Below are 22,940 nucleotides of genomic sequence, written 5' to 3'. Positions count from 1 at the left end.
TAACCTTTTTCTAATTGCAATTTTCTTGCATATTCTTCTAAAATTAATCCTATTGTACAATTTATATAAAAAGTATTTTTCTTATTTTGTAATAATAATTTATTAATTTTATATAATTTTGTAATATTATCATCAATACTATCTTTTTGTAAATTTTGTATAAATTCATTATCAATTTTAAAATCTAAACCAACTGGTTTAGATTGGTTTACACGTTTTGATTCCAATAATTCTTTTAAATCGATGAAATCAAATTCTCTTTTATCTTTCTTATAATTTTTTTTATCTTTTTTATCCATAAACATATTATCCAAAAAATTTTTATATTTTTCATTTTTTAATTTTAGGCCATTGCCTTCAAATATATATTTTTCTTTTAGTTGATTAAAAGAAGAAATACGTTTTTCTATACAAAAACTGGTGAAGGTTTCAAGATCTTTAAAAAATTTTTCCCCTTCTTCATCAAATCCATCCTTGCTTTCATCGAAATCCATACTTTCTTCTGAAACAAATAAATAAATTAATAAAAACTTAAAAAATTACAAAAAAAAAAACTTACCAGCCATAGTTATAAAATCTTTTTGTTTTGTTTTTTTTTTGCGTCCACCCTCTTCTAACGCTAAATACATACTGCACTTGTAACCATGTTTGACAAAGTCAAACGGTTTCGACTCTGTCGAAACATGTGTTGATGTATAAAAGCTTATCAAATATTATGCTTATCTTGCAGTTTGTGACTCGTATTCAACAGTATTTCATTTTTTTTTTGGTTTGTGCTTATGCTTATTCTATTTATAGATTGTGAGCAATGTTGATAAGATCAGCATTGCTTGCTTTGCATACTACTCAGCTGTAATTACATTACTTCAGAATATGATGTTTAGATGAGTTGGTTAAGCAGTTGGAATTATAACAATAATTTTGTTGCAAGTTCAAATCTGACTCAAAGACTCTTGTTTTGAGGAGTTCGTCGTTTTTTTTGAAAGGTACTTTAAAAAATAAATGTATCCTTTTTTGTTTTTTTTTTTTTTTGAATAGATTACTTTAAATATTTTGTAATAAATATTTAAAATTATCAATCAATAATAATCGACCCAACTCAAAATTTTTAACTTTTTTTTTTATTTTTGTTTGAATAGATTACTTTAAATATTTTGTAATAAATATTTAAAATTATCAATCAATAATAATCGACCCAACTCAAAATTTTTAACTTTTTTTTTTTATTTTTGTTTGAATAGATTACTTTAAATATTTTGTAATAAATATTTAAAATTATCAATCAATAATAATCGACCCAACTCAAAATTTTTAACTTTTTTTTTTATTTTTTTTTGAATAGATTACTTTAAATATTTTGTAATAAATATTTAAAATTATCAATCAATAATAATCGACCCAACTCAAAATTTTTAACTTTTTTTTTTATTTTTGTTTGAATAGATTACTTTAAATATTTTGTAATAAATATTTAAAATTATCAATCAATAATAATCGACCCAACTCAAAATTTTTAACTTTTTTTTTTATTTTTGTTTGAATAGATTACTTTAAATATTTTGTAATAAATATTTAAAATTATCAATCAATAATAATCGACCCAACTCAAAATTTTTAACTTTTTTTTTTATTTTTGTTTGAATAGATTACTTTAAATATTTTGTAATCAATATTTAAAATTATCAATCAATAATAATCGACCCAACTCAAAATTTTTAACTTTTTTTTTTATTTTTTTTTGAATAGATTACTTTAAATATTTTGTAATAAATATTTAAAATTATCAATCAATAATAATCGACCCAACTCAAAATTTTAACTGTACCAACCTAAATATTGATTACTAGTACATCAAAAATAGATATCTTTAATATCTTAAAAATATTAACTACGAGTAACTATAATTTAGGGGTGGACTAAATCGACCCAATTCAAAATTTTTAACTTTTTTTTTTTGAGATAATATAAGCTAAAAAAATGAGTTAAATGTTAAAAAATGTTAAAATTTTGAGTAACTGTAAGTTAAAAAAATGAGTTAAATGGTAAAAATGTTAAATTTTTGAGTTAAAATGATAAAAATATTAAAATTTTAATATTTTTGATATTGCGTTGTAGCCCGGAATATACATACTACTGGTAGCCGTTTCTCAGGCTCCCTCCACGAAATAAGTTCTTCATCCGGATTACTTCTTTATTACGGCCGATAACTGCATAGCTTTAGACTCACAGTCGATAAGAAAGGAATTAAATATAACACGAATATATCGAATCATTAATTCACTGACTGCAATGATAACAATAATTTTCATTCATAATAAAAAATAGTTAAAAAAAAAAACTAAAAAACACGCTTTTTTGCTTATCGAACTAAAAAGTAGAAAATAAATTTTAATGACAAAGAGACCTATAATGAAGTAATAGCAAATCGAACGATCAGTCATAGTCAACTACCTCAGAACAGAATTATAACAAAAATTAAGATACAAATAGAATAATTCAAATTAGAGTTAAAAGCGTGGGATGCATTTTGCTTCACTTTCATAACCTTCTGTACATAGGTAGTTGCCAATAGAATGATTGTAATATTTACTATATCAAGCATCCCACGCTTTTAACTCTAATTTGAATTATTCTATTTGTATCTTAATTTTTGTTATAATTCTGTTCTGAGGTAGTTGACTATGACTGATCGTTCGATTTGCTATTACTTCATTATAGGTCTCTTTGTCATTAAAATTTATTTTCTACTTTTTAGTTCGATTAGCAATAAAAGCGTGTTTTTTAGTTTTTTTAAACTATTTTTTATTATATTTTCGACGGACTTTGAACTGTTTGCTCATTCGGACGATAATTTTCAGAAAAAAATGACGAGTTTTGCGATAAGTTCTTCTTAAAGATCGACCATTTTCATAATAAGTTTCAATAATTTTAACGCGTTGTTCTATCGTGTAAAATTGTAAATCTGTCTACTCGACAAAAAAAATTGTAGAAAATTGTTATGGAGAATCGTCGAATCACAATTAGAGAAGTTTCTGATGATGTCGGCATATGTATCTGGCTCATGGCCCATGCCACGCAACCTTTTCGGAAATTTGTGTTATTCGTTTGTATTATATGTTTTTCGTACCTATTGATTTCAGTTCTTAGTAAGCTATTTACATATATTTTTGAGGATAATTTAATTATCGTCTGATTGATTTACACTTAGACGTCGCTTAACATTTACTTTTCGTAGCATAGCCTCTCGTTAACATGCTTCATAATTCTAATAATTTTTCATTGTACGCGCCAGAAAGCGTTGCGAAAAATTTGAAATTTAATGCTAGCGAAGTTGACCGAGATCTCAAAGCTTGCGTGCTCAATAAAAGGTACAGGTGAAATATGCTTACCGAAGGTGCTCTTAGCATTGAGTAGAAAGCAATGGACTTGATTGAGATTACAGTATATTTGTAGTTGGGTAACACTAACTAAGCTTCAGCGCTTATCATTACGGGGCGATGCGAATCTGCCATACAGCTGCGATGGAGGTGACGCACGACCTGACACTGCTTCTCAGTAACCAGCCAAACGTACTCTGCTGAATATTACTCGTACTAAAGAAGGTTTCGGCAAAGGAGTAGTGATGTCATCTAAGAACATGTAATTGCTGAGTTTGAGTTTGCGGCTCTCACCTGTCCAGCTACCCAGGGATGATATTCCTAAAGTCATTAAATTGAAAAGAATTGAACTGGATTACAAACTAAACTAGAGTATACCTTCATTTGATGGCTCGAAAACCCTGAATGCATAGGCGTTGGAATATATGGCCCCAGAACCAAGAACCCAGAGATCAATTTAGACAGGAATCTCCAGAATGAGCGAATTGCCATTCTGAGCGGCAGTCAGGTACCACTCAAGACACAGTCATTCTGTGGGGTTAACCCCTAACCTCATTGGTGCTTGAGTGTATCGATAAACTTAATTTGTTAGGAACGCACAGTCGCATCTGATTAATTTGGGTACAATACACAGGGGTACTGGGAACGAAGTTCCGTATGTATTGACAAGAGAGACTATGACCTCGTTATTCCCGAAATGAAAGTACTGACTGGCTTACTCACAAGTCATTGCAGAATGAACAGTCATCTGCTCAGGTGTGGGATATGACCCACTGACTTTTGTTTCGCTCAGGAATCCCAAGAGGCTTTTATACATCTTCTCCTAGAATGCAGCGGGATAGCGCGGAGTAGGTGGAGACACCTCGGACAATTACAGCCAAATTAAACCCACATATGATCAGTACAACCCATCTCTATTTTAAATTTAAGAAGGGAACTGAGTTTGAATGAGGTAATGCGATGAGTAGAGTGTAGAGCACAAAAGACCATAAGGCCGAAGTGTAAATCTCAAATTAAATCTACCTGCATATATGTATGTATATCAAGCCTACGAATTTTAAGGTGTCTTGCCAACAGGCACCTTTTCAACAACTTGTTGTTTGTTCGAGAATAGATTTGAATAATAATAGAGATACTTTTACAATAGGTTGTTTTTGTTTTATTTATGTCTTTATTATCGAAAAATAATAATAAAATGGCTTTCAGATACATACATATTCAATATAGTTGCCTGATTGTGTCTATGCTATGCTATGCTATGTCTAAGATATATTAAAGAGAATAGATTACAGATGGGATACCTTTTGTGGAGTTATTTGAAGTCGTTGGTATAAACTCTCTTCATGCGCTAAAAGCCAATATTCAATCTGCTATTCATAATTTTTAAAGTGGTTAAGTCACTAGGTAAAAAGTGTGTTTATTATTCATTTGACATTTCGTTACTTTAATATAATGTTCACTAAAATTTGTATTGCGTATTATGAAGTTTATTGTTACAAAATAATAAAAATAATAAAACAGTTAAAATTTTTTTTAATTCAATACATATATTAGAAAAACAACAGATTCCGAAAGAAGAATTTCATTAAGAGGCGCATTGAACAGCTCAAATAAAATGTTTATATTGTAATATTGTAATACTAACACATATCAATTACATGTAAGTTCTTATATAAGCACCAACAACTTTGCTTTTTCAAGTCGTTAAGCCGCCACTTTTAAAAGTATCCGTAGGCGCGTTTGTAAAATACCTCTGGAAACCATTATAGTAGCCGTTGGAGTTTTCACCATAGGGATGACCATAGTAGGAGTAATAGTAGTCGCCATATCCACCATGATGATGATGAGGGTGGTGGTGGTGATAGTGGTGGTGGTGATGATGAGGGTGGTGATGGTGGTGATGATGAGGGTGGTGGTGGTGGTGATGGTGATAAATCGGTGGCTCATAGTAATGATGATGTTCGGTTATATCAGTTGGTGCCGATTCTGTTACCTGGACGATCGTCAATAACAGAGAGATGAGAACTACAGCAGACACCTTCAGCTTCATTTTGTCGTTTACGCGAAAATCACTCGATACCTGCACAACAGTCGCTTAAATCGTAATGAAATTCATATGCAACTATTAGCGCATTTTATAGAAATCTGAAGTTTGATTATTAAGAGAACTTTAATGAAATTAATAATGTCGACTGCTTCAAATAGTTTCTGAAGTACAGCACAGCAGTCAACGTTAAAACTTGATGTTGTAAGAACAAATACATGTGCGGTAGTATGTGCAGGCGTAAACAATTGCAAAATTAAAATATACTTCATTGCTGCTAAATGTATAAAGATGTAAACTCTGTTTTAAAAATGTCCCTTACTGGCCCCAAGAAGTTTGGGAAACGATTTCCGGAAGAATCCACAAGTTCACCAATCAATCGGAATTAATCAATTTTCATCACTCAAAATCATTTGCCTTTATTTAGTAAAAAAGTTATTCAAAAACAAAATTGTGTAATCAATTTCTCGTATTCTTTTATATTTGCATGTTCACCTATACACTTATCAAAACGTAGTGAAATTCTTCGAAAAAGCATCACTCAAAAACTAATATCCCGATTTGAGCCTTTTTTGCACCGTTGGAAAGCCTGCGTAGGGATGTATTCTAAGAAAAGTAAAAAAAAAAACCTTTTTTATAGCGTTGCCATCTGAATTTTATTGCAAAAATAGCAACTGATTACAAATTTCACTTGAATATTAAGGGGTTAGGGGTAGTCAGAATTTTCAAAAAATCGATTTTTTTGTTTTGCATTTTCTTAAAGTATAATGTTTTAAAAATATTGTGTAAAAATTTGAAGTGAATCCGACAAATACTTTTCAAGTTATTCAACAATTAACAAAGGGCGCTCGGCCGCTCCGGAGCCGATAGCAAAACTTTAAATGCGTTTTTCTCAAAACTATGTTTTTCAAACTGGTGAACACTGTAACTTAAAAACCGCTACGTAGATTTCAATAAAATTTAAACAGCTTTTGAAAAACATAAAAAACTTGTGCCTGATCGAAGGATTTTTTTTTTTTCAAAAATTTCGATTTTTTTTTAACAATTAACTGTTGGTTTTTTTTCTAAAATCTGGAAAAAATTTTCTGAGGCCGCCATTTTGTTCATTTTGAAAAAAAAGAAAGCTTCGATCCGGCTCGAGATTATCTATCAATAAAAATAATTTTTCTCATCCGATTGGTTTTAGATGAATCTGCAAGGACTTGTGATGTTCACCGCAAGGGACTTCTGGAGAAACGGGCTTCACACAAACAGCGATAACTTTTGCAATTATTAATTTTTTTTTTTTTGAAATTTTGGTGAAGTCAAGTTAAAGCATGATGTTTTTATGCTATGTTTTTATTTTTGTTAAATAAATTAATTAAGTAGCAAAAAAAAATTCGTGAAAATCATCATTTTTTCGGGCCTCTGACTACCCCTAACCCCTTAAGAAAGAAAGGTGTTTAAATAAGCGTTAGTAAAACGATAGTTTCAGAAAATTTGTGCCACTTGTTGGGGTTTTCGGTAAAAATTAAGAAGTATATATGCTTGTATCTAGGTGTCTATATACATACATATACATTTTCACCAATATACCTTTTCAATCGATTTCTTAATTCCCAACAAACAAGACAACAACAAACATGTGGCAAGCTCTTCTCTAAATACCTTAAATATTTCGTTTTAAATGCAAACGACCCGCGGGCACCAGTTAATTTATAATAAATGTGCCTGACCACTTAGACCGTTGCCGATCCATTGTGATACTACAGTACCAGTTTATCTGGCACTCCTCGTCCAACCATTTTGTTTTAAGTGGAAACCGATTGGTCTGGCTGACTCTTATATCCCTTAGGTCATCAGTATCATTCAAGAAGGATGAGCAACTAAGCCTAGTGGCATGTGACGCAGGGCAGCGACAGAGAAGATGTCTGCCAAACTATTCCTCCTCCTCAGTGTCTGCAATAGTGGGAATCAGGTACGTGCAACCTTTGAGCATGTCGCCCTGGGAACCAGTGGCCTAAGAACAAAGCAACTAACCTAGAGACGTTTTTCCCTGAGCGATTAAATAGCGCCTTTGAGCGACTGATGTCCCATTTAGTTTCTAATGGTGCTAATGTAATTAGTAGAAAAGGAGACGATAATCCCTCAGTAAACTCTATCCTTTTGCTATACTGCTCCTTAACCTGGTTTCAGTACTGGAGAAAATGAGAGTAATAACTGTATGGTTGGTCATCATGACCCCGGCTATGAATTGTATAAAATTCGCTTCGTTACAAGGAATTGTTTTTTTGTTCTTGTACCCAAAAACAAATGCATGGAAGAGGAAATTGAGTGTGTTAAGTTATACTTAATTTCGAGGAGAAGTTTGAAGTTTTACTGGACGTATTTTTAATTGCAATAAATTGTCAGTAAGAAACACAGCTGTTTGCCAGCATATACCGATACAATAAATACTAAAAACGGAATCTGTATTGAAAAACTCTAAATAAAAATAAAAAGAAAGTCTCATAATACAAGTGTGAAGCTATACTCTTATAGCTGTATAATTTGCAAACTTCCATTTTTCTTAATTTTTTTCGAGCGAATTTGTTTGTTTGAGCTTGTTTTCTTCAGAGCGAATGCTGACAAATTCTTAGACATTACCTTCCTTGCTAATTTTTATTGGAAAATTAGTATTATTTTTTCTTTTGGTTTCAGGGAGGAACAACGGGCCACTGTTAAGAAACCTATAAACTTCTTAAATTCTTATATTTTGGTGAAAAATAATAAAACAAAAAAAGCAAGGCATATTAAACTACATACACACCATTGCGCATATATATAAAATTCCCAACAAACAATATATAATTGGCGCGTACACTCTTTTTGGGTGATTGGCCGAGCTCCTTCTCCTATTTGTGGTGTGCGCCTTGATGTTGATCCACAAATGGGGACCTACAGTGGCAAGCCGACTCCGAACGGCAGATAGTTTTATGATGAGCTTTTTCATGGTAGAAATACACTCGGGGGTTTGCCATTGCCTGCCGAGGGGTGACCGCTATTAGAAAAATGTTTTCCTTAATTTTGGTTTCACCGAGATTCGAACCTACGTTCTCTCTGTGAATTCCGAATGGTAGACACGCACCAACCATTCGGCTACGGCGGCCGCCGACACATACATAAGGTCTGTATGTACTTTAGGAAATACACGCCTTTTAAAATAGCACAGGTTTCTCTGACCCAACCTGACTGATGCCGGGTTAATGCTTAAAATCCAATAATCATATAAATGCGCTGAGATATTTTTTATTAAAAAATATATTTTTGTCCTTTATTTCAATTTGTACATATACATATACATATATATGATACAAGTAACTTTCCATGAATTTCCAAAGAATATTTTCAATAAAACTACATTTACTCCATTGGAGCAGTTGAGAACAAATTTAACTTTAGGACTCGAGTCTTAATCGCTCTTAAAAATACGGGTAATTGTTTTATCTTGTGAATCCACCGTAGTAGCCGTAGGGTTACCAATGATAGCGGCGATAGTAGTACGGTGAGCTGTAGTAAACTGGGCGGACTACTGCAACAGGTCGTCCAAATGGAACTCCTACACCGACGACACCAACCCCCACTATGGGCGAGGATTGTACGCAAAGGAGCATAAGAGCAAAGTAAAAAAACAGAGTACAAGAACTAATTTCATTTCATAGCTTAAATATCTCTAATCTCGCGGAACTCTTTCCAGAGTTTGTATGAAGTGCGACTATGATTTCAATTATTAGGCAAATGTATTTATACCCTAAAACATTCGAACTGCTTCAATTTTTATTGACCTAGAAACTATAAAAAAGGAAAATCAAATAATCACAATTTCACTAGTAAACACGGTTTCGGATGCTGCATTCGAATCTGCAATTGGTTTTAATTTTCAAGATATTCAATAAATCAACTTATAATATTTCTGACAATGGTTATTTTTCCAATAAAAAATAATTAATCACAAAAGAAGTGCGGTTGACTTGATTGAGATTGCAGTATGTAAGCTTCAGCGCTTAGCAAGCGTGTGCATTACGGGGCGATGAGAACCTGCCAAACAGCTGCGATGGAGGTGACGCACGAGCTGACACTGCTTCACATAGTTACTCAGTAATCAGCCAAGCGTACTCTGCTGAATATTACTCGTACTAAAGAAGGTTTCGGCAAAGGAGTAGTGATGTCATCTAAGAACATGTAATTGCTGAATTTGAGTTTGCTGCTCTCACCTGTCCAGCTACCCAGAGATGATATTCCTAAAGTCATTAAATTGAAAAGAAGTTCAGAATTGAACTGGATTACAAACTAAACTAGAGTATACCTGCATTTCATTGCTCGAAAACCCTGAATGCATAGGGATCGGAATATATGGCCCCAGAACCAATAACCGAGAGATCAATTTAGACAGGAACCTCCAGAATGAGCGAATAGCCATTCTGAGCGGCAGTCAGGTAGCACTCAAGGCACAGTCATTCTGTGGGGTTAACCCCTAACCTCATTGGTGCTTGAGTGTATCGATAAACTTAATTTGTTAGGAAACGCACAGTCGCATCTGATTAATTTGGGTACAATATACAGGGGTACTGGCAACGAAGTTCCGTATGTATTGACAAGAGAGACTATGACCTCGTTATGCCTGAACTGAGAATGCTCACTGTCTTTCTCACAGGCTATTACAGAATGAGCAGTCATCTGCACAGCATTGAGATATTGCTCACTGACTCTCTTTTCTCCGACGAATCCTCAGAGATTCCAATACACCTTCCCCCTGAATGCGCTCTATAGCGCGGAGAAGGTTGAGCCAACTCGGCCAATTGCAGCCATAAGAGCAGACAAGGCAGGGCAACCGATTAGAATGTGTTCTACGGTTATTTGTGGGTGTTTGCATGGGTGGCGATTTGGTTTTAGTTTTGCTTTATTTTGTGTCCTTATTTATCTATATTTAGGGCGTCGAGTAGTAGTAGTCATCTCTGGTTCAAGTGCATCGGTTTGATTCGGATATGTTTTTATGCTTTTCTCAAATTTGTCGTAGAATAGCGAGTCGATTTAATACTCAAAGCCGTTAAGGGGGGAGCCTGCTTTAGAGGCTTCAAAAAATCGATTTTTTTCGTGGATTTTTTTGGGAAGGAAATAAATATTCGCTTGAAACGAAACTTTCTGGTTTTCTTATTACATATTTCAACAGTCTTCTCAAATTTTTTCATTAAAATATATGACATATTATACAAGCATTTTGCCGAGGCGCCTCGAGTGTGCATGTGTCGGGCGGCGGGAAAGATGCAGGTAGCAATTTTCATCTGAAACCAAATACCCAAAAAGTTTTTATTTTGGTATAGTATAGCTTCTAGTTAAACCAAGAAAATTAAACAAAAAGTGAGAAATTCAACAATTTTTCGCTCATTAAAAAAAACATTAATTTATTTGGAAAAGCAAATTCACTTTAGATTGTTTAAAAAGTAGGCTAATCATAACTTTCTTAAGGCTTTTTAGGTTCAACTAGAAGAGAATTTAATTCCGAATACAATCAATGTTAGCTCGTTTCGATAGGACGTTTCACTTTTTCCCTATCTTTCCCGCCAATTAGGAAAAATCGCAAAAATAAAAAACCGAGAAATCGCACTTTGAGCGATCCGATCAATTTCTTCTGTAACTCCGAAAATATTTTGAATTTGCTTCTGAAATTTTGAGGACACATTCTTGAATAGTTTGGGAAGACATTTATGCAAAAAAAAAACAAACTCGATTTTTTGAAGGCTCTAAAGCAGGCTCCCTCATTAAGTCAATAAGTAAAAAATGTGTTAATTATTCATGTCAAATGTCGTTATTTTAATCTAATGTTCACAAAATTGCATTTCTTTATTATGGAAATAGTCTAAGTCAACAAATAAACAAAATAAAAATTTAATCAACAAAATCCACGGATTGGGAAAGAAGAATTTCATTAAAAGGCGCATTGAAGAGTTCAAATAAAATGTTTATATTTAATATTGTAATACTAACACATATCAATTACATGTAAGTTCTTATATTATATAAGCACCAGCAACTTTGCTTTTTCAAGTTGTTAACCCGTCACTTTGAGGAGTACCCGTAGGTGGTTTTGTAAAATAGCTCTCGGAACCACCATAATAGTCGCTATAGTATCCGTTGTAGTGGCCGTCATAGGGGTAACCATAGTAGCCGCCATAGTAGTCGCCATAGGGGTAGTCATAGTAGTCCCCACTATAGCCGTCGCCATAGTAGTCGCCATATCCACCATGAGGGTAGTGGTGGTGGTGGTGGTGGATGTGATGATGAGGGTGGTGGTGGTGGTGATGATGAGGGTGGTGATGGTGATGATGAGGATGAGGGTGATAAATCGGTGGCCCATAGAAATGAGTAGGATGATGGTAAATCGGTGGCCCATAGAAATGATGATGTTCGGTTATATCAGTTGGTGCCGATTCGGATTCCTGGACGATCGCCAATAACAGAGAGATGAGAACTACAGTAGACACCTTCAGCTTCATTTTGACGTTTACGCGAAAATAAGTCGATACCTGCACAACACTCGCTTAAATCGTAATGAAATTCATATGCAACTATTAGCGCATTTTATAGAAATCTGAAGTTTGAATATTAAAAGAAAAGCTTTAATGAAATTAATAATGTCGGCTGCTTCAAATAGTTTCTGAAGTACAGCACTGCAGTCAGCGATAAAACTTGACGTTGTAAGAACAAATAGATGTGCGGGAGTATGTGCAGGCGTAAACAATTGCAAAATTGAAATATACTTCATTGCTGCTATTGCTAGTGAATGTCTAAATGTATAAACATCTAAACTCTGTTTTAAGAATGTCTCTTACTGGACTCAAGAAGTGTGGGAAACTATTTCCGGAAAGATTCACAAGTTCACCAATCAATCGGAATTAATCGACTCTCATCACTCAAAATTATTTGCCTTTATTTAGTAAAAAAGTTATTCAAAAAAAAAATTGTGTAATCAATTTCTCGTATTCTTTTATATTTGCATCTTCACCTATACATTTATAAAAACGTAGGGAATTTCTTCGAAAAAGCATCACTCAAAAACTAATATGCCGATGTTTTTGCCTTTTTTGCACCGTTGGAAAGCCTGCATGTCGTAAATGTTTTGTGTATATCATGGGGTGTTGCCATCATGTTTTATGTATTCTAAGAAAAGTAATTTATTGAAAGCTTTTTATTTGATTAAAATCCGGATATCTGCGGTTATCCAAAACACCTTGAAATGATTCTGCCGGTGTTTCTAACGACCATTAAGGAACAAGGGTGGGCCATATAGCGTTTGCTTTTTGAACCACCTATTTTTTTGAGAATGGTAACACAAATGATATGCCTATTTATAATAATAATAATAATTTATTTACTTAAAGGTGTGAAATTTACGAAATGGGACACTATACGCTTTAACAAAATTGGAAAATATTGAGTCTTCTACTCAAACTGTGAGAAATTTGAAAAAAAAAAATAAAAAAAAAAAGATTTGCCAACAAGACAGTTTGTGGATCAATTTGTTAATCGTATTCATGAGAGTGGATCTTTAATGAATAAAACAACACGTGAACGTGTGTGCACCCGAAAACATTGCTGCTGTAGCCATAAATGTGCGTGAATATCCAACAACCTCAACAGAAGTGTACGCGCCAATTTTTTTTTTTTTATTTAAATGAAAAATTTTGTTTGTTTTATATAAAAACAAAATTCACTCCATAACACAGGCCTTATTAATCGCAATTACACACTTTGTACCAAGACGAATCTCTTAAAGGTGATAGCAATAGACTGGATGGACTTCCTGTCTCCGTGTTCATTAGGGTGCCAGCATTACTAAAATTTATATGCCATGAAATTGCATACCAACAAGTTTTATATAAATTCTAATTAAAAACCGTGAATTTGTTTATAAAGTTTGAAATTTGGATTTGTATGGTGTTTGTTACACAATGAGCTATTCTTAATAAAAAAAATCAGTTAACATTTAAAAAAGAGAAATAGTCCAAACTGGTAAAAATTATTGAGGTGCTATAGTTTTTCAACGATATATGTGTAATGTTCTCGCCCTTCAAAGAGTGAAGGAGGAGATCGACGAAACAACTTCTAAGATATGTGTATAATCCACGGACGAACCGTCAATGCGTTCCGACAAACTCACTAGCGTTCATAGTCCACCATACAGTGCAGTATCGTCTCATTGATGAAGGCAAGGACGGGACAGCACCTTAGATAGCTGTCCGGTCAGGATGCCGAGCTCGAAATTTATAGGATATCACCCTCATGTAGGTGCGCTCAAACTGATTGGTAGTAGGTGGCTTTAATGCGCATCTCCATATTTGGCCTTCAAGCCTACCAAATGATCGTAGGGGACATCTATTGGAAGAGCAGATAGACGATTCGACATTCAGCACTGTAAACGACGACGCCCCCACTAGGGTAATGGGCAATAGCAGCAGCTCGCCTGACATCACTATTGATAACGCCGGTCTGATAAATAAAGGGTTTTCCAATAAGAGGTGTTATTCCCGTAAATGATCAATGGTTTCGTTGCTTTTGCGGCACGTAGCGCCGTCTTGTTGAAAATAAACGTTGACAAGACCAATACATTAAATTCCGGCCATAAGAAATCCTTAATCATCTCTCAAAAGCGCGATCCATTCACCGAAACTGTTTCTCCAGCTCCGTTTTCGAAAAAGTAAGATCCAATGACTCCACCGAATCATAAACCACACCAAACAATCACACGTTGATGATAGAGGAGCTTTCCAACATAACTCTTGGATTTTCTGAGCCACAGATCCGACAATTTTGCTTGTTTAAGAAGCCACCGAGGTGGAAATGGGCCTCATCACTCAAGTTAATTTTTCGATGGAATTCCAGATCATTTTCATGCATTTCAACGACCCAATCAGCAAAGACACGACGTTGTTGATGATTGGCCGGCTTGAGTTCTTGTATAAACTAGACTTTATAAGCCTTCAGACCCAAATCTTTATGCAAAATTTGGTGTAATGACGTTTGTTGAATGCCTAATTCCAAAGAACGACGAGGAATGTACAAACCTGGGGTTTCTTCAACACTTTCGGCTACAACAGCAATATTTTCGGCTGTTCTTGAGCGACGTGCAGGGGTTTTATTCTTCACATCGCTAACTTGTCCCAACAGCTCGAATTTTTTCACCAACTCGCTCACACATTATCGCATTACGTTCAGCAATCTCGGTTCGAATGTTGTGCTTCAGCTTTCGAATCGTTGCTGGCTTTTTCGCATAGACCTTACTTGTCAAAAAACTATAATCTAGTACGCCAGTCTGTTTTATATTCTCGACGGACTTTGAACTGTCGATTCATTCAGACGATTATTTTCACAATAAAAAAACATGAATTTCGCAATTTGATATGTACCCTTTAATTTCAGTTCTTTCTTAGCTATTTACGTATATTTTTGAGGATAATTTAATTATCGTCTGACTGATTTACACTTAGACGTCGCTTAACATTTACTTTTCGTACCACAGCCTCGCGTTACCATGCTTCATAATTGTAGCAAGTTTTCATTATATGCGCCAAAAAGCCTTGTCAACAATTGGAAATTTAATGCTATCGAAGCTTACCGAGATCTTAAAGCTTGCGTTCTCAATAAAATGTACAGATGAAATATGCCAACCGAAGGTGCTCTTAGCATCGAGTAGAAAGCAATGGTCTTGATTGAGATTGCAGTATACCTATATAGTATTCACCGCTTACCAAGCGTGTGCATCACGGGGGCGATGTGAATCTGCCATACAGCTGCGATGGAGGTGACCCACGAGCTGACACTGCTTCTCAGTAACGTACTCTGCTGAATATGGTTTTTTTTTTGTCTAGGCAACTAGCAAATGCAGCACTCAGGCATTAATTAAGTCCATTGTACTACATTTGGATTCCCTTTTAACTTTCTTTAAATCTACCCGATTTCCGAAGAAATCTGAAAAGATCTTTGGGTGCTATGGAGGTCGCTTCTTAACACATCAGTGCGAAGGACCTCAAACCTCATTCGAGCGAAGGCGGAGCAGACGCACAGTAAGTGGTCCGCCGTCTCGTCCTCCTCTTCACAAGCTTGAGCAGGTTACACTGCTCATGTCGCAGATTTGCGACAGTCGATCGGACATGACAGGTAGCATCAGTTAAGTCCATCTGCAGCTTCTCTCAGCCTGCCAAGCTCGCTTGTGGGTTGTAGGAACCCATTTGGAAACCATGGCTTTGTTGACTGCACAAGGAAGTGGCAAAACGGGCTCTGGGCCAAAGAAATTGGCCTCATTAGGAGTCAGAGGTTTCGTTACCCACGATACCCACGTGTCCCAGGACCCTTGTTGGCATCAGGTTATTATGTTTACCGACATAGTTTAGCCTGGATTTACAGGACTCGACTACCCCTGATGTGGTTGAGGGGCTGGCTAAGGCCATGAGCGCAACTTTACTGTCGCTGCAGACACATGTAGATCTGCCTCTCCATCTGTTTTCTACAACAAAGTTCATCACTTCTTGAACTGCATACACCTCCGCTTGAAACACAGATGCATGCATTCCAAGAGCAAAGTGTAGTTTTGTCCTGCTGAGTTCCACGTAGACACCAGAGTTGGGGCCATGCTCGGTCCTGGATCCAACCGCGAAAATGCGAAAACAGTGTTTGCTGGGCTCTTTTTCAGAGTTTGACCACAACTGAGCCTCTGGTAGCACTACACTGTATCTCTTTTCAAGTACGACTCTTGATGACATGGAGTCAAAAGGCATAGAGAGAATCGTTGGACCGAAGTCCATGCCTTCTTCATTGTGTTTCAGCCTGCAGATGGCCTTCAAGGCCTCTCCTTGGATGAATGCGTCAAGTGGTGGTATACTAATCAGAGCATCTAATGCCGGGCATCTAGACGGCCGCCGTAGCCGAATGGGTTGGTGTGTGACTACCATTGGGAATTCACAGAGAGAACGTCGGTTCGAATCTCGGTGAAACTCCCAAAATTAAGAAAAACATTTTTCTAATAGCGGTGGCCCCTCGGCAAGCAATGGCAAACCTCCGAGTGTATTTCTGCCATGAAAAAGCTCCTCATAAAAATATCTGTCGTTCGGAGTCGGCTTAAAACTGTAGGTCCCTCCATTTGTGGAACAACATAATTTCATGCAGGTTCAAGCCTGCAAAAATTGTTGTGTGATTTTTTCGCAAAGTCGCCCTCGGTCAAGCGTGAAAAGCGTATCACGGGCGTCGAGTAGAAAATTGTAGGTTTTGCTTATCTCTGGTTTTAAGCGCATCGGCTTGATTTCGATATGTTTTTAAGCTTTTCTCAAATTTGTCGTAGAATAGGGAGTCGATTTAGTACTCAAAGGCGTTAAGTCAATAAGTAAAAAATATATTAATTATTCATGTCAAATGTCGTTATTTTAATATAATGTTCACAAAATTGCATTTCTTTATTATGAAAATAGTCAAAGTCAACAAATAAATAAAATAAAAATTTAATTTTGTTTTTATTTCAATATATACAATAGATAAATAAAACGTATTGAGCAAAATCAACAGATTCCGAAAGAAGAATTTCATTAAGAGGCGCATTGAACAGCTCAAATAAAATGTTTATATTGTAATATTGTAATACTAACACATATCAATTACATGTAAGTTCTTATATAAGCACCAGCAACTTTGCTTTTTCAAGTTGTTAACCCGTCACTTTCAGAAGTATCCGTAGGTGTTTTGTAAAATATTAACGGATTTGCGTATGTGGTATTGATCTTTCAATCAGCTATAATAACCACCTTGGAGACCACCATAGTAGTCGTCATAGAGGTCCTCATAGAGGTCCTCATAGTGGTCGTCATAGTAGCTATCACAGTACTCGCCATATCCGCCATAATGATGACGGGAGTGTTGCTGGAGGTGATGTTGGGGCTGTTGAGGATAAATCGGTGGCCCATAGAAATGTTCGATTACAACAATTGGTGCCGTTTCTGATTCCTGGACGATCGCCAATAACAGAGAGATGAGAACTACAGCAGACACCTTCAGCTTCATTTTGTCGTTTACGCGAAAATAACTCGATACCTGCACAACAGTCGCTTAAATCGGAATGAAATTCATATGCAACTATTAACGCATTTTATAGAAATCTGAAGTTTGATTATTAAGAGAACTGCAAATAGTTTCAGAAGTACAGCACAGCAGTTAACGTTAAAACTTGACGTTGTAAGAACAAATACATGTGCGGGAGTATGTGCAGGCGTAAACAATTGCAAAATTGAAATATACTTCATTGCTGCTATTGCTAGTGAATGCCTAAATGTATAAAGATCTAAACTCTGTTTTAAAAATGTCACTTACTGGACCCAAGAAGTTTGTGAAACGATTTCCGGAAAGATCCACAAGTTCACCAATCAATCGGAATTAATCGATTTTCATCATTCAAAATCATTTACCTTTATTTAGTAAAAAAGTTATTAAAAAAAAATTGTGTAATCAATTTCTCGTATTCTTTTATATTTGCATCTTCACCTATACATTTATAAAAACGTAGTGAATTTCTTCGAAAAAGCATCACTCAAAAACTAATATCCCGATTTAAGCTTTTTTTGCACCGTTGGAAAGCCTGCGTGTCGTAGATGTTTTGTGTATATCGCGGGGTGTTGCCACCGTGTTTTATGTATTCTAAGAAAAGTAATTTATTAAAAACTCTGGTTATTTGATTAAAATCCGGATATCTGCGGTTATCCAAAACACCTTGAAATGATTCTTCCGCTGTTTCATGGTCGATAGAAATAGGAACAAATATTCTCTCGAAAAAAAATTTTCCGACATACATAAGAACCACGCCGCCTTCAAACAGCACTAGTGAACTTGCATAATTTTTTATCACTGACAAAATGTGTTACAAAACTAAAGAGTTTATAAAAGTATTTTATCCACGTACTTTGTTCATCACTTTCTCCTGTAATACAACAACAAATCCGTTAGCAAACTTAAAGTGCTCTTGAAAAACAGGTGTCCTATATGTAGTACAGTTGGCATATCTGGGTTAATATAGACTTAATCTTGAAAAAGGAGTCCATGGTATTCAGTTAATCAAATTACTTAGAGGGTATTTCTCATATGTTCTGTTCCCAATTTGAAATTTGTGGAATTGTGTAGTAGAGGGAAGTTTAAGAATGATGAGTTATCGTATTGATTTCATCCATCGCTATACATTTGCGACTAAAATAATAGGAGGCGGCAACACAACTAACGGAGTCAACTAAATAAGGGAGTCATTGTATAGTCAGTTATACCGTTATACCCCTCTGTTAATAGTTTTTTAGCCCTTGCCCGCAAAAGAGCCAAAATTATCGCCCTATCTGCAAAATGTCTTACATACCTAAACACTTTGAAAAGCTAGTTCATGATTTGATTTTCTTTCAAATTTCAGATCTCGTATCGCCTAATCAGCACGGCTTTGTTAAGGGTAGATCTACTGTTACGAATGTAGGGTTATTTGCAAATTTTGTCTTAAACCAATTTGAAACAGGCCAACAATGCGATGTCATATTCACCGATTTTTCGAAAGCGTTCTTTAGAGTCAGCCATAGTATCCTACTTAAAAAGCTGAGTTCAATTGATCTTCAATTCGCGGCCTCGTACTCTTTGATCGCGACCTCGCACTGGGCACGATCCTCGATGTCCCGCTCGTGCGCTTTACCGGCCTGTTGATTCTTGGAAATCTTTGCCAGAATGAGTTTCGCCCTCAGTTAGCGCGCGTTGAGCAGGGCACCACGCAAGGTTTCTTTTTCTTTTTGGTAACCTTCACAGTGGTCACCGGGCATCATTGCCAGTGGTCGCCTTGGCAGCCTTACCAGGGGCCCCCATGGAAATCTTTCCAGAGACCGTCTTGACTACCTCACCAGAGGTCGTCTTGGAGGCCGACTGAACTCGGCTTGACCTGAGAAGACGGGTGCTGTGTCTTGCACCGCTCGTCCTACTTGGCTCGACGATCGTTTCCTGGCTGGAGGCCAGAAGATTGTCCTCAGAGAGCGTGCCCAGCATAATCTCGGTTTATTCTTTTTTCCTCCTTCTCTACCTTTCCTTGTTTTATATTCTGTTCACTTTTTGGTCCCTCGAGTAAGCACGGAAGGGGTGGTCCGCCACGGTAGAGCCGTCATACCGGGTTAAGGCACTTAATACAAATGACCTTTCTTGGGCATCGGAGGGACCGTTAAAATACCAGAACCAGAGGAATAATGGGACGCTTTTGCGATGAGATAGACAAAGATAGTGCGGTATTACAACGATGAACCGACTAGAGTATGGCGCCAGCCCGTGACAGCTTTACAAAATCGAAATACATATAATATAATTCCCACCGTTAAACTTGGAAAATTTCCGTTTTGGCTAGGGGGTGCATTTCAAGAGAAGTGATGTTTATTGACAGCCCAATGGACGCCAACCAATATTTAAATTTACGAGGTGTGTTCAAAAAGTATAGTGAATTTTGAATTTTCGCAGGATACGTATATTCGAATTTCGATTTTTTTGTGGCGATATTTTGGTACTCATGTTTCTCACTCACGTCGACGAGTTCGGCCATTTTGAATGTTCAGTTAATTGTTGATAGCGGTTTTGCTTGAAGGTGTTTCGGCTCGTATCCGATTTTTACCTATTCAAAACGATGGATCAAAGAACCTGTATACAATTTTGTGTGAAAAAGGAAATTAAGTGCGCGGATGCATTCCGAATGTTCATTCAAAATGTTCTCAAGAATACCGAGAAGATGTAGAGAAGTTGCTGAGAACCTAGACATATCGATTTGGTTTGGGCATGAGACGGATCGCCGCAAAATTCGTACCAAAACTGCTCAATTTCGACCAAAAGCAGCATCTAATGAGATGTTTGACTCTGGCGGCGACGACCCAAATTTGGTCCAGAGGGTCATAAATAGTGACGAATCGTTGGTTTATCGTTATGACGTGGAAACCAAAGCTCAATTATCTCAACTGAAACTGCCGCAGGAACCAAGACCAAGAAAAGCACGCCAAGTTCGGTCGAATGTAAAAGTTTTTCTTACTGTTTTCTTCGATTGCAGGGGCGTTGTGCATCATAAGTCCTTGCCACATGATAAAACGGTCAATAAGGAATATTACCTGCAAGTTATGCGTAATTTGCGCCAAGCACTCCGCCAGAAACGCTCGGATTTGTGGAAGAACAAAAATTGGCTCTTGCATCACGTTAATGCGCCTGCTCACACATCGTTGCTTGCAACACACTAATGATGCCTTAGCCACCGTATTCCCCAGATCTGGCCCACTATGATTTTTTCTTGTTCCCGAAACTTAAGAGGCCCATGAAAGGACGACGCTACGCTACGATTGACGAGATAAAGACGGCGTCGAAGGAGGAGCTGAACTAGATAAAAAAAGATGATTTTTTGAAATGCTTCGAAGATTGGAAAAACCGTTGGCACAAGTGCATAATATCTCATGGGGATTACTTTGAAGGGGGCAAAATAGATATTATTGAATAAATGCTTCTTGAAAATACCTCGTATTGAAAAAAACTTAATCGGCACTGCAAAAAAATTAAGATTTATCACTGAGAACTAACCAAATTTTAAATTTTACCATTAAATTTTCTGCGAAGAAAAGAGCCGCTAAAAGACATCCAAAGAATGCAGCAACATTAAAAACTGCAGTTTGGAGGAATGACAGAGTATACCGAGCGTATACGACGTTCCATGAAAAAGCGTCTGAAAAATGTTATTGCAGCTTTTGAAGTTTTTTAGTTATTCCCTTTAAATGCTGTGAATAAATATGAGTATCAGTAAAAAAACGAAGTCAAAGATAATTAACGAGTGCTTTTTTTTGCTATGGAATTCGAAAAATTTAATTTACTTTCAATACCAAAACTTTTTCTGGACACACTGTATATCATATTTGATGGACTAAATTAGTTTAAATACCATACATTGGCTCATATGCGGTAAAGGGCTAACAATTATATGTGAAAAATAACACCATGAGCACTTCTACAGGATGCCATACGAGAATTAAAGCATTCAAGCACTCGCTCACACATCCTCGCATTGCGTTCAGCAATCTCGGTTCGAATTTTGTGTTTCAGCTTTCGAATCGTTGCTGGCTTTTTTGCATGGACTTAATTTGCCAAAAAAGCTCTGTCTAGTCTGCCAGTCCTTTTTATATTCTCGACGGACTTTGAACTGTGGATTCATTCAGACGATTATTTTCACAAAAAAAAAAAAAAATCATGAATTTCGCAATTTGATATGTACCCTTTGATTTCAGTTCTTTCTAAGCTATTAACATATATTTTTGTAGATAATTTAATCATCGTCTGACTGATTTACACTTAGGCGTCGCTTAACATTTAGGTACTTTTCGTAGCATAGCCTCGCGTTAACATGCTTCATAATTCTAACAATTTTTCATTATACGCGCCAGAAAGCCTTGTAAAAAATTTGAAATTTAATGCTAGCGAAGTTTACCGAGATCTTAAAGCTTGTGTGCTCAATAAAAGGTACAGATGAAATATGCCAACCGAAGGTGCTCTTAGCATTGAGTAGAAAGTAATGGAATTGATTGAGATTGCAGTATATTCGTAGTAGGGTAGCATTAACTAATAATACGTTCACATTTAAGTGGATGATCTGCTTTTTCGCGCTTAACTCAAAATTCGTAATTAAAAAGTGCGATCTCCCATGCAAAATTTCTCTCCCAAAATCTGAAATTATAAAATAATCCTAGATAATAACCATACTTTTTGACATACAACCCTGTGTTTTCTGTGTTATCGATAATTATTACTACGAATGTAAGGAGAAACATCAAAATAAAAACTACATGAAATGGATGCCGGCAAAGCAAAGAGGTCTTTAAACATAGGTAATTCTAATACAATTTTTGTTAAATATTGTTAATTAGGGATTCATTATACAGAAAACAGCGTGTGTCCATAGACGTTTTGTCCTCTTATTACTTATTATAAAATGTAATATCGAATACCATGCGCATTGCTGCCATAATTTTTTGCAACCTCAGTAAACGTCGCATACGGATTTCCTCCAACTGTTTATTATAAGCAGCCAATTGCGCAATTAAATTAGCTATTCTTTCTCCTTGTATTTTCTTCATATTGTTAATAATAATTAAGAAACCGAGAACACCGAAATATTCCACCAAAATAATTTCTATGAAGAAAAACCTCTCAAAGCAGTATTGACAGCTGATTGTAAATTTTGCAGGTAATCTGCCATATATGAACGGGTAGATTAATTTGGTGGACTTATAGGTGATTAATGCATATGTGAACGTATTATAAGCTTCAGTGCTTAGCAAGCGTATGCATCACGGCGACGATGCGAATCTGCCGTACAGCTGCGATGGAGGTGACGCACGAGCTGACACTGCTTCAAATAGGTACTCAGTAATCAGCCAAGCGTACTCTGCAGCAAAGGAGAAGTGATGTCATCTAAGAACATGGAATTGCTGAGT

The sequence above is a fragment of the Anastrepha ludens genome, chromosome 6, assembly GCF_028408465.1.
Source record: "Anastrepha ludens isolate Willacy chromosome 6, idAnaLude1.1, whole genome shotgun sequence".
Classification (NCBI taxonomy): Eukaryota; Metazoa; Arthropoda; class Insecta; order Diptera; family Tephritidae; genus Anastrepha; species Anastrepha ludens.
The sequence above is the reverse complement of the archived record's forward strand: the minus strand, read 5'-3'. Positions refer to the sequence as shown.